Source organism: Anolis carolinensis, chromosome 4 (assembly GCF_035594765.1).
Source record: "Anolis carolinensis isolate JA03-04 chromosome 4, rAnoCar3.1.pri, whole genome shotgun sequence".
Classification (NCBI taxonomy): domain Eukaryota; kingdom Metazoa; phylum Chordata; class Lepidosauria; order Squamata; family Dactyloidae; genus Anolis; species Anolis carolinensis.
This window is the reverse complement of record NC_085844.1, coordinates 65,805,427-65,818,062: the sequence shown is the minus strand read 5'-3', so window position 1 is coordinate 65,818,062 and position 12,636 is coordinate 65,805,427. Positions and strand designations below refer to the sequence as shown.

The 12,636-nt window shown below is 39.9% G+C and overlaps 1 long non-coding RNA gene across 1 annotated transcript; it reads left to right on the top strand.

Annotated features, from left to right (window-relative positions):
• The first annotated feature begins 14 nt into the window (after positions 1 to 14).
• LOC134298934 (uncharacterized) lies at positions 15 to 12,619 on the top strand. The gene is made up of 3 exons (XR_010006057.1): positions 15 to 145; positions 6,917 to 7,015; positions 11,687 to 12,619. It is a non-coding gene; the product is annotated as an uncharacterized LOC134298934 (long non-coding RNA).
• Positions 12,620 to 12,636: the final 17 nt, after the last annotated feature.

The window sequence follows — 12,636 nt, the reverse complement described above, 5'->3', positions numbered from 1 at the left end:
AGCACATGGCTGCCCAGCTTCTGGGAAACTATCATTTTTTTCACCTGCTGTACTGTGATGTTTAACAAGATTTGCCCAGATTTGCCCTGGAACCTTGTTTTGTGTCTCTGCAGCTGAGTTGGCACTATATAATGAAGTTTCTGGTGTAAGTACTGATCTAAGGAGATTACCACAGACATTCCCACGGCCTCACACTTGCAGCCAGGTTATGGAGTCAGAATAGGCCCCTTCCACACAGCTGAATAAAATCCCACATTTTCTGCTTTGAACTTGAATATATGGCAGTGTGGACTCAGACAGTCAAGTTCAAAGCAGATATTGTGGGCTTTTGTGCCTTAATACTCTGGGTTATATGGCTGTGTGGAAGGGTCCTAAGTGTAGTTTACAATGCAGTTTAGAAAATATTACAATTGAAGCATACAAAAGATACAATCAAAAACAAATGAAACTACATATTAACTATATTAATAGTTAATATTAATAGTTAATACCTATTAAAATATATGTTGTGAACCTAAGCTTTATAGAGCTTTATCAGCACTTTGAACTGGACAGCCTATTGGAGTAGAGGAGTTGCATGATTGCAGTAACAAGTTCCCGCTATAATCTAGCTATAGCTCTTCATACAAACTCAAGTTTCCAAACACTTCTCAGTGTCACCTTGGGATGTATTGGTGGGGGAGGAGGGGTAGTTGCATAGCCACGAATGAGCATACTTAGCACACAAAGTTATGTGAGAAAGTACAGAAACCCAGATCTTCAGGTTCAAGACTGCATCCAAGGATACACCCAGAGTGAATCTGGTTTTGCAAGGGGAGTGTGACCTCATCCAGCACAACCAAATTTCCCCTGTTGAATTCTGCCCTGCCACTGCTGTGGGATGGAGATGTGCAGTAGAGCTACTCCTGGGGCTAGTTTGGGGTATTGCTACACCAGACTACTCTTGGATCAAGTGGCATGAGTAGTCTCTCCCATTTCCTCTCTCTCTCTCTCTCTCTCTCTCTCTCTCTCTCTCTCTCTTCCCACGTTTTCTCCCCACCTCACAATGCCTGGCTGAATACTTTCTCCTTCCTTGAATCACCAGTAGGTACATGAATTCATAACATGTATGTGCTAAAAAGTTAGCCTTCCTCATGAATATGAAGTATGTATTTAAATATAAATGATACCAATTGACTATTTATTGTTTCTCTTGTGAAACGCAATCTAGTTCAATGCAATGCATTGCTAGAGCTTGTAAATACAGTATTCCCCACTTCTTCGTATAGACTTCAGTCATGTTGCTGCTTTTAGCAGATACACTGAGTAGATTTGTTAACTATGCATTCAAGGCCCACAAGAAAATATTGTGTTGAGGAATGTAATCCCACATAGATGTTATATTTCTACTGGCAGCTGCAAACATACTATGTGAAGCTTTGGCTCTATGTTGGAAATGCAGTTTCACAAGCAACAACTATTAAATTGCTTTGCTGGGAACAAGGGAATTACCATGCTATAGGTGGCCGTAATTTAAAGCTGTCAGTTTCATGTTTGAGCTTCATGCTGTAATAGGCTGAAAATTCAGTGCAAACTCGTCAGAATAATTATTTCTTTTCTTCCTTTTGTGGGAAGGATATAAGGCAGGACGGCCAACATTGCTGTAATTGCTGATTACATTTGTTGTAGTATATGCCTGTGAATTAAGTGTGGCAAATCTATTGCTACACTATGTTGTGCAAAGCCCCAGTTCCTGTTCTCAAATTGTCACTGGTGTGGTATGAAAAGGAGAGCAATCCTCTCCCTTCCCCCTTATGATTTGAATTGCTCCCATTTGTCCTGGTAATGGGAGCCAGATGTCACAGTACAAAAGGAAGCTGGACCCAGTGAAAAGATTGCCATTTTGACCTTCTATTGAATTCCAGGGCTCTTGCCCTTTTTGTGTATGTGCCTGTTTTGGGGGAGTTTTTTTTTTTGTTTCTCCCAACCAAATCAAGCATTCACAAACATGCTGAATGGAGTGGAAAAAACAGCTTGACTCCAGTGAAAGAAGTCACAAACAGAAGTGAAATGGCCGCTTGCCACTTTCTCTGTCAGGGTCGCATCTGCTACTGTTTGCTGAGATGCCTTTTGTAGGTGGTGGAAAAGGGGAAAAATAAATAAGTAGAAAGATTAACCTCAGCAGGACTGTTTTCCCCTCTGCCTTTATAACTAATTCTTTCCTTTCTCCCCTAGAAACAACACTTTTATTTTGGGTTCAGCCTATTCTCTCAGAAAGATAAAGGCTGTCTCTTCAGTGTGTGTCTGCCCCTTAAGTCTCCCCAAAACATCCCTTCTGCTCTGGCTGCAGCCTTGACACAATTCCTGTTCTTATACAATGAGCATTTAGTTTATTATATTTGCCACTCGATTTGTCCTGGCAAAACAGGTTTGCATCTGTAAAAATGTTCAGCAGAGTAAATCAAAGTGAATACAGCCAGATGCCTGCTAGCATTGATAACAACCCTGCTTCATGATAAAGTCAATCAACTTCTACACAATTTATGTCTTTTCGACTTTACACCACATTTCGGGATAATGGATGTTTGATATGTGCAAGGAAATCTATGCAAGACTATATATTTCTGTTTGCTGAAAGTGATAAGCTTTAGAATGGGTAAGGAGGGTGATTATTATTCGGTTGCTTTTCCTTATTGTGTTCCTTACACTTAACCAGACAAATTAAATAGAATCTAGATAGAATTAGTTTTGACGGCACCTGGCTAATTGCATCGTTATGGACAAACAAGTCAATGGCCTTCTTCTGTAGTTGTACAATCCAGAAGTAGGCATATAGTTGCACATAACTGAGTATTAACTGAATGTAAGGAAATATTTGCATGATATTATTTTCTGAGCCAAGAAATATGACTTTATGAGATACACTACCTGAATGCAGATACAAATAATAGTGGTGTATCCAATGAAGCATCATTGTACACATTATTAGTGGTTGGGATGTTATGTGGTTTCTGGGCTGTATGGCTGTGTTCTAGTAGCAATTTCTTCTGACATTTCACCTACATCTGTGGCTGGTATCTTCAGAAGATACCAGCCACAGATGCAGACAAAACAACAGGAGAAAATGCTGCTACAACCCAGCCATACAGCCCAGAAAACCACACAACACCCTAGTGATTCTGGCTGAGAAAGCCTTCAGCAATACATTATTAGTGGTTATTTGACACTTCATATGCAAACTATCAAACGTCTAATTATAACTCCTAGAACATATTCACATGCCACAGCAATCCCTAGGGTCACCTGCTGAACTCTCACTTGTGTTGTGTGAGCCCACATCTACATCTAAGCCTACAGTCATGGCTTGCCCCTCGATTTTTTCCACAACTGTCCACATTGAAACAAGACTAAATAAAAACTGGAAACAAATCAGGAGTGAGAAATGAAAGTCATTACTTGTTGTCTTAAGTGATAAGGCATAGTTATTAACAACTATAATGAAGTACTGTGTACATAGTTAAGTGGATAGTTCAAAATCACATAGACATTTCCTTGCTAGATTACACCAGCTATCAAGTGGACCTAGTATTGCATTTCAAAAGTGTAGAACAGGACAGGTAACCAGAAATTAATTAATTAGAAAGCAACTCAAACATGTTGACTATTTAACAATCCAAAGGCAATAAAGTTTTGTTTTTGTTTGTTTTTTTGTGAGAGAGGGTCATCTTCCTAGTCTATATTAGATCTCCAATAGGGTTGTGTGTTTTCTGGTCTGTATGACCATGTTCCAGAAGTATTCTCTCCTGATGTTTCACCCACATCTATGGCGCATCCTCAGAGGTTGTGACAACCGATCTCCTATACATTTTAAATCACTTTACATCCCTTCTGTGATGATAATTAGATTTGTTTTATTTTGTTACCAGTATTTTGGCATCTGCATCCCTCTATTTGAATGATTTATTTGTTTACTTTGCCCTGTCCTGGCCAACAATTAAAGTCAACTTCACATGTTACACTAATGATATGGTTGCCAATGTTTCCATATGCCGGGGCTCTTTGTAGTGTCATGACCTATGTAAGGGGTTACTAATCAATTGACTGCTGTAGGCTTTGCTATTCTAACAACACTGCCCCATCCCACTGCTGGTAAGGTTCCAAGACCACAAAGCCATTGATGTGGTAGTGGGAAAAGAGAAGAGATTTGCCGACATCTTAGGCAGTATTCTGCTGCATCATAAAATAGTTAAAAATAAGGAAAAGTATATGAATTTTCTATTCAGCTTTGACTGGTCAAGAAAGTTATCCTGCATACTTTAGATTATTTCTGCTGTTACAGCCATCTCAAAGATTTGGACAAATTAGCCCTAGAAGAGTCCTTTAGAGAGTGAGTAGAAAAGAGAGAGAACACTAAATGGTATAGTAGAAATGTACAGAGAAATTACCAAGACATCTTTCTTCTAGAATATGTTATATGTTGGTATAGCATTTAATAGACAGAATATTTCCATGGTGTCTAGTTTTCAGATACTCTCCTGATTTCTTGCTAGTCTCAGCTTTAATGTTTTGCCTACTGTTAGTAGTAAGTAAAGCAGGCAAACAGCTAAGTTGAAAAGAACTGTACTTCCTCCCAAAAATCAAAGAAATCCTTCTTTCAAAACTTTTAACCAAACACTGGGGTGGGAGGAAAAGAGCTTTATCAGCTTTATCTAGTAACAATTAACATGACAGAAAAATAGCAGAAGGAGGCGAAAAGCTTACTCATTAAAAACACCCATTAAATCTTCATGAAGATATGTTGTGGAAGAGTCATATATCTTTAGCCCTGACATAAAAAATAATCTAATGTGATGCACAAATTTCCTTGGATATCTCTGATAGTAATTTTTCCTGATGCATAGCACTTTAGGATATTCAGAAAGTGGCACTAGGCTATTTATCTTCAAGCCAAAATATGTAAAGGATGGAGGAGGTAGGCAAGGTTTCTCATTTAAATCCAATGAACCCACTCTTCAGATTACATCTAGGTCCCATGCATTCAATTTATTGTTCACCTGGAAGTATTTCATCCAAATGCACTCATGTTTACACATTTAAAGAAATATTTAAGCAAAATAAATCTCCTTTCCTATTTGCACTCTTTTGAATCAACTTGAAATACAGTGTGTGGAAATAATGACAAGTCATTGCTATCTAGCACATCATGTTAATAACTGACAGCTTCAGAGAGCATTTCCATTTGCACAATTGAAAAATAAAGCCTGATAAAATTATTAACATGATTTTGATGGAGAACAAGTGAAGAACATAATAATAAAGTGGGCAGTTAGGTCAGAATAATGATAATAAAAACATTCTCTTTCTCTGGAAACAGTAAGGAAAGTAGCTAGGCTATTAATGGGAGTAGAACAAGAATGATGAGGATCAGTCTGTATTGCCTGACTTTAATTGAATAGTAAGAAATAGTGTGTACTACCTTGAGTTCCCAGCATTGCCCAGATTATTTGAAAGAGTTATTTTTATTTGTCCAAAATGCATAAGGTTGTAGGTGAACTACAAATCACATCATGCCAGGTTAACCCCCAAAACTCCATCAGTGGTTAAAGTTTGTCATGTTGGAAAGTTTGCTCTCTAGATGTATCATCAGGGTAAACTACAGCTCCCACCAATTCCCTCCAGAAGGTTCAGTTGGCCAGGGGGTTCTGTGCGTCAAGTTTGGTCCCCGTCTATTGTTGGTGAGACTCACAATGTCTCTGAGAGCCACTGTTTATTATGTTTATAGATTTGATCATAGGGATTCTGTTTCTTGCTGTTATGGTTTATTTATAGTTATCAATAGAGGCAGACTTTTTCCATGTCAGATTTAACAATATTAACACAGTTCCCTTCATGATGCCAAGGACATTGGGAATATTCCTAGATATTCCTGAGCCCATGCAAAATCTATCCAAATACTATGTATGCCGAACTTGCATACATTTAAAAATGACTTTTGATGGATGGGAAGCTCTATCAACTCTGTCTCTGCAGTTTGAATCATTTTGAGAGTAGTGGTCTAAAAAGGAAATATTTCCAATATCAGTATTTAGATCCTTACCGATTCAAAGGAACTTGGTATATCTTGGGAGGTGATCCGAAACCAGTGCTTTTAATGGTATTTTAAGAAATTCACCTCTAGACTTTTACTGTATTGGTTCATCACTCCTGAGAAGGAGGTGCTGCTATTCACCCATTATTATGGGTTATTATGTATGTTTCTGAGAGCCTTCCAGACAGGCTTAAAAAGCTATACTATCTCGCTTTTACCAGAGGTGTCCTAATATGTTTCTGGTAAAAGCGAATTAATGTGAAGTAAACCAGGTTTCCCTGGTTTCCTCCGCATTAATTAAAAACCTCATTAGATCTGGATCTTAATGAAAGATCTGGGTCTAATGAAGTATTGGGCCTTTGGGGACTGACTACCGGAACTTCTTCCGCAATCCCAGAAGTGAGTCACCACAGCTATCCTGCTTCTTTAGACACTGAAAAGCCTGGAGGAGTGGGATGGCAGCCACCCACTCCCCCCAAGCCCTGAATTTAGCTCCTGAAATGTATTGACAAGGGTCCCTGGTAGCCATGAAGTTTCTCCTCGCATCCTACTGAGTGGAGGAAATGATGCCTGAGGAAATGTGTGTGTGTGTGTGGGGGGGGGGGGGTTCCTCCTCTCCCCTCCCATCTCCATGCTATTCTGAAAAAAAGCCCAGGGTTTGGCTTGGGGTTGGGAACTACTTTTACCCGTTTTGTTGTAGGTTTCAGGTATGTCTGGAAGCACCCTGAGAAGTCTTTAGGGAATATTCAAAGTTGTTCCACTTCAGTTATAATTGAGGATATAGTCTTCTACTTCTAGCCATCATCAGATTTTCAAAAATGTTGACGCTTCTTTCCTCCTCTTTTTCAGATTGCATTTAGACCAGCGATTCTCAGACTTTGGTCCTGTATCTGTTTGGGTTTCAATTTCTAGATTTCCTGATAATTGACAATACAGCCTGGACCTTTTGTGAGTTGTAGTTCCAGCTGAAATATCTGTAAAATAATATATATGTGTTTTAATTTCTTACATATTAGGATTGTTTATATTTTGATGAGATGTGTTTTATTGTTTACCTGTATGGCATTGAATTTTTGCCAGATCTGTAAACTGCCTTGAGCCCCCTCTGGGGTTGAGAAAGGCGGGGTAAAAATGAAGTAAATAAATAATAAATAATAAATATAGTCCAGTTTAAAGGAGATAATCTGGGATCAGATCCTGTGATATATGGCAGTGTAGAAGGGGTCTGAGCGAGCTTGGGTCATTCCCTCTCTCTCTTTCTCTCTGCTACCTTACAGGAATGTTGTGGGATAAATTGTAAGGTCAGAAAATATATCTATGAATTCTTCTGAGGAAAAGAGGGATATACATGAAACAAGTCTCACTATAGTAAAAGTGAGCATTGCAACCTACTAGGTTTATCTTTAAATTAAAGGAAAATCATTGTGAAAGGAATGCATTTCAATGAAGCAATAACCAATAAAGCGTAACTTACAAGTAGTTAAATGTAGTTAAACAGTTAATTGGGTAATACAGATTTATGTAGTGTGCTACCTTGTGATTAATGTACTCCTAATCATTGGAGGGAGGAGCAGACCCAATGACAACACAACATTTGTCAAGCTGTCACTCAGACCTTTGACAGGAGCCAGACCTCTTTCTCTCTCCACGCTGCCCTTCACCAAGCCACTGTTCAGCATGTCTGGTTTGACAATTGTTCAGCTGTCCACCAGCAGTTGTCTCTTTCAGGAGCATTAATTTGAGAAGCACTCAGCCTTTATAGCAGGAGGGGGCAAAAGCCAGCTCTCGATAAAGGATTTATTCTGATGAATGGCTGCCTGCCATTTTAGTAGGCAAAAAGCATGGAGGCATGCAGTGGCTGAACTGAAAAGAATCGTATTTCTCTATTCCTTTGCTGATGCAGATACATATAATGCCTTCCAAAGGATTACACAATAATGCAAAATACAGGACTGTAATTTTGTTCACAGATGTGTATGTGCATGTTACAGTTATTTCTGAATTTTAGTGAGGCATCAGCACTATTTGGCAGAAAAAGCTAAAGACCTTGTAAAACTATAACTTCTATGATCCCATAGCATGGCAGCTAAAATGTGTCAAACTACATTCATTTTACAGTGTAGATGAACTTTTAAGCTTAGTTGCATTCTCAGCTATTCTAGATTGTTTACAAGTGTTGTTTTTTTTTCAGAACTCATGCCAACGTTTTCCTCTGTTTAATTCAAGAAACAGCTTGAATTGAACATAGGCTATTCTGTTGGATTTGTACTCCCTTTATCTTTTAAATTATAAAATGTTTTGCCTCAAAATCAACCTGATTTCTTTTCTTTTCTTTTCATTTTAGTGCTTCTGGTTGTTTATTTTAAGACTTTTGGTATGTAAAGTCCTACAGAGAGTTATTGCCATGGAGAGTTTTCCCCCAAACCAGTAAACCTAGTACATTGTTTTTATCTAAACTATTAACAACAGTGGTTTTCCAATAATTCATCAGTTTCTCAACTCAAATCTTTTTTCCAGGTTTGTTTCTTCTTTATATTTTCATGTCATTAATAGAGTCTTTTGTCCAGAGATTTTATTGAATGAATAGCTGGACGGGAGCAACTTACAGGGAGCAGTCAACCCCCCTGTTTCAGCAGCTCCACTGGCTGCAGATAACATTCCTGTCCCAATTCAAGGTGCAGGTCATCTATCTATATATATAAAAGAGTGATGGCATCAGGGCAGCGGACAAAACAACAAAACTACAGGCCCCCCAACCTCAAAATTTGACAACACAACCCATCATTCACGGCTCTAGGTTGATACAACAAAAAGAAAAGAAAAATAAAGTCCTAATTACAGGGAGAGGAATAATTGTTTTTATGCAATTGCTGCCAGTTAGAAGGCTAAGCTCCGCCCACTTGGTCTCCTAGCAAGCCTACTCAGCCCAGGAGACAGGCACAATTAGGCCTCACTTAGGCATCTTCCACAGATTATCAGATTTTAACTGGATTATATGGTAGTGTAGACTCAAGGCCCTTCCACATCTATATAACTCATTTAGAATCTTATATTATCTGCTTTGAACTGGATTATCTTGACTCCACACTGCCATATAATCCACTTCAGTGTGCATACTAAACATAAAGACAACCATACAACAGACATTCAATACCATCACTACCTCAACAATTTCTCACCAACACCACCAGACAACGCCACAGCAACGCGTGGCCGGGCACAGCTAGTTACCTATAAAGCTTAAATGGTTTGGGACCTGCCTATCTTCATGACAGCATCTTCCCCTAGGAACCTGCATGATCACTAAAATCTTCTGGAGAGGCTCTCCTCTCGCTTCCACCTTAATCCCAGGTACAATGACCGGGAATGAGAGAGAGGACCTTCTCGACCGTGGCCCCCTGACTCTGGAACTCCCTCCCCAGAGAGATTAGGCTAACACCCTTCCTGTCCAAATTTCTGAAAAGAATTAAAGATGTGGAAGTTCTGTTGTGCCTTTGAATAGCCTTTCAGCAGGGCCGGCCGGAGATAATTTAAAATATTAAGCGGGAGTGGGGAAAAGCGCCCCCGCCGGCGCTACTCACCCTCGCCCGTCTGGCCTTTTCCAGCTGGCCAGACTGCAGCGGAGGTCCCTCCAGGCCGCGATGGCCCCACCTCCCGTGCTACTCGCCCTGACCCCGCCTCCCACGCTGCGTGAGAGGCGGGGCCAGGGCATGCTGGGCGGGAGGCGGGGCACCGCTCTGACGGTGCCCCGCCTCCTGCCCAGTGCGCCCTGGCCTGGCTGGCCTTGCCCAGCCGGCAGCGGCCATGTGGAGCTTGCTCGTCGCCGAACAGGCCTTCCTGTTCACTGGCGAGCGAGCCCATAGTCCCCGCTGGGGCGGGGGAAGCCTGACGGCGCCCCCCGCGGACCTGCGCCCGAGGCGGCCGCCTCATGTGGCCTCTATGGTGGGGCCGGCCCTGCCTTTCAGATAGTTAGCCTAATTGGGACCAAAAATCTATCCTTGCACTTTATCATTGTTCTTACCTATTATCATATGGTCATGTACTTTATTCATTAGCCTATCCTTTATTGCTGCAGTTAGTCCACACGCCCACAAAGACAATAGAAACTGAAAATGGTTGCTGGTTGATTATTGTTATTATTGTTATAATGTTTTTGTTTTATTCTATTTTACATTGTGAACTGCATTTTTATGCAATTACATTTTAACTGTGTCGTTGAGCTCTGCCCCATGTAAACCGCCCTGAGTCCCTTCGGGGAGATGGAGGCGGAATACAAATGCAGTTCATGCATGAAAACTATAATTGAGCTCCTGGAAAAGTACTCCAGCTAAAGGACAGATATCAAAATCAATTTGCTTCTAGTTGTGGAAAGAAAAAATTACACCAACATGCCCCAAAATATAGTGCATTTTGATAGAAAGGAGAAGTGTAAACATATTGGTATATATCCTCATCACTTCATCAAATAACAGTTAGCAAACATCTTGATCCACAATTCACTTAAACCACAATGTTTAGATTTATAAAGATTTGTAAGGTTAATGAGGCATAACTAAATTATTTTATTCATCATTTCTTCATCTGGATCATTTGCTTTCTGAATGTTTTTGAGAAATGTGGCACTTCCTCAGCATAACGAACACTCTCACCCACATGATTCATAATAGCAGGGAATTAAATTATGTAGCAGTTCGAAAACATGCCAATGTGAGTAGATCAATAGGTACCGCTCCGGCGGGAAGGTAATGGCGCTCCATGCAGTCATGCCGGCCACATGACCTTGGAGGTGTCTACGGACAACGCCGGCTCTTCGGCTTAGAAATGGAGATGAGCACCAACCCCCAGAGTCAGACATGACTGGATTTAACGTCATGGGAAAACCTTTACCTTTTACCTTTTACTTTCAAAGAAGGCATATTTTACCGACTGGAACTGTATACAAAAGTATTTACTAGTATCAATAGTATTACTAACATCTTTACAAATCATATACACATAGTAACACTCATACAGTGATACCTTGATTTAAGAGTTCAATTCATTCAATGACTGAACTCTTAACTCAAATCACTCATATCTCAAAGCAACAACAATATTTACTATGGTCTAGAGACCCATCAGTAAATGAATCGTCATTCCTTTTGTAACTCAGAACAATTTTTCCCATTGCTATCAAATGCTATCAATCCATTCCGCCCCCTTGATAACCACACCAAAACCACTAACAAAGTTCAAGCTGCTTTGTGCTCTGCTGTATGCATTGGGGCTGCTTCCAAGATGGCAGATAGCTCATAACTTGGATCACAGCTCATATTTTGAAGCAAAAAAAAAATGGCTGAGCGATGGCTTGTATCTCAAAAACTCATAAGTTGGGTCACACATAAGTCAAGGTATCACTGTATCTAGCACTACTACCATTCCTATCATCAGTTGTTACTGGGGATTAAAGCATAGACAAAATAGGCAATGTGATCTAGCAAGTCTATCTTTTCCAAAGCCACAGCTGATGGCCAGATTTCCAGTCTTCTAGTCCAACAGTCTAATTACACTCCCTGCCAAAATGTCCCAAAATCTCTCAATAGCTTATCAAATCATAATGATAACCTTTCTTGCCCACAGGTGCCTTTGTTGTTTGAAATCCCATCGACTTTGCCTTGTTGTTTTGCTCAGTGGTCAAGCTGATCTTGAAATTGCCTGGCCAGGCTAAGGCATGAGTGATTCCTCCATCTGGTCAGTGAATATCTGGTTCCAGAAATGATTGACCTTGGCAGCACTTCATCTAACTCTGCTATTTTGCTACTTGGATGATTTCCTTTTATGCTTTCCTTCTAGGTAAGCTACTTCCATATTTGGCTGCTAGCCATTCTAACCCAGTTACAGCTTTTCCATCTGGTTTACTCTTGGAAACATCAACTGATGCTGCTACTTCATTATAATTCTTTCACTCTCAGTTCAGTTACCAAATAGCATCCATTCGCTGAGCACTGACATAATCCTTAAATAATAGAGAGGCTGCATTTTGTGATAGATCCTCTTGTGTTTCATCATAGTAGCTTTCAGTAATATTTTCCTTTTTTAAAAAAGATCACTGTCAATCATATTTTGCCCATGTTTTTATTCCTTTATATTCCATCACAATGTTATTTACATACACAACAGAAACTCCTAATCTATACTGTAATTCACAGACACAGAATTTCTACATCTGATTTGTGCCCTCCTGGTGTTTTAGACTACAGCTGCCACCATGTGCGAAAATTGGCCTGGTGTTGTGGGATAAGGAAAGTCAAAGTCCAAAACATAACACACCAAACCCATGGGGTGAGGTGGACAGCACTAAACACATTTTCAAGATAGTTATAAAATGTCTAGCAGCATATATTTGAGTTGTTGTGATGGTTTATCATGTCTGTAAATGCTTTGTGGTTTAGTGTCACCAATATGCTAATTATATAACACTCTGTCTCAGTAATCAAGTAGAGTTGTCTCAGTACTGGACCAATATCTGTTGTCAGTAATAGACTGGGTATGAGCAAACAAACTGAAACCTAATGTCGACAAAATAAAAG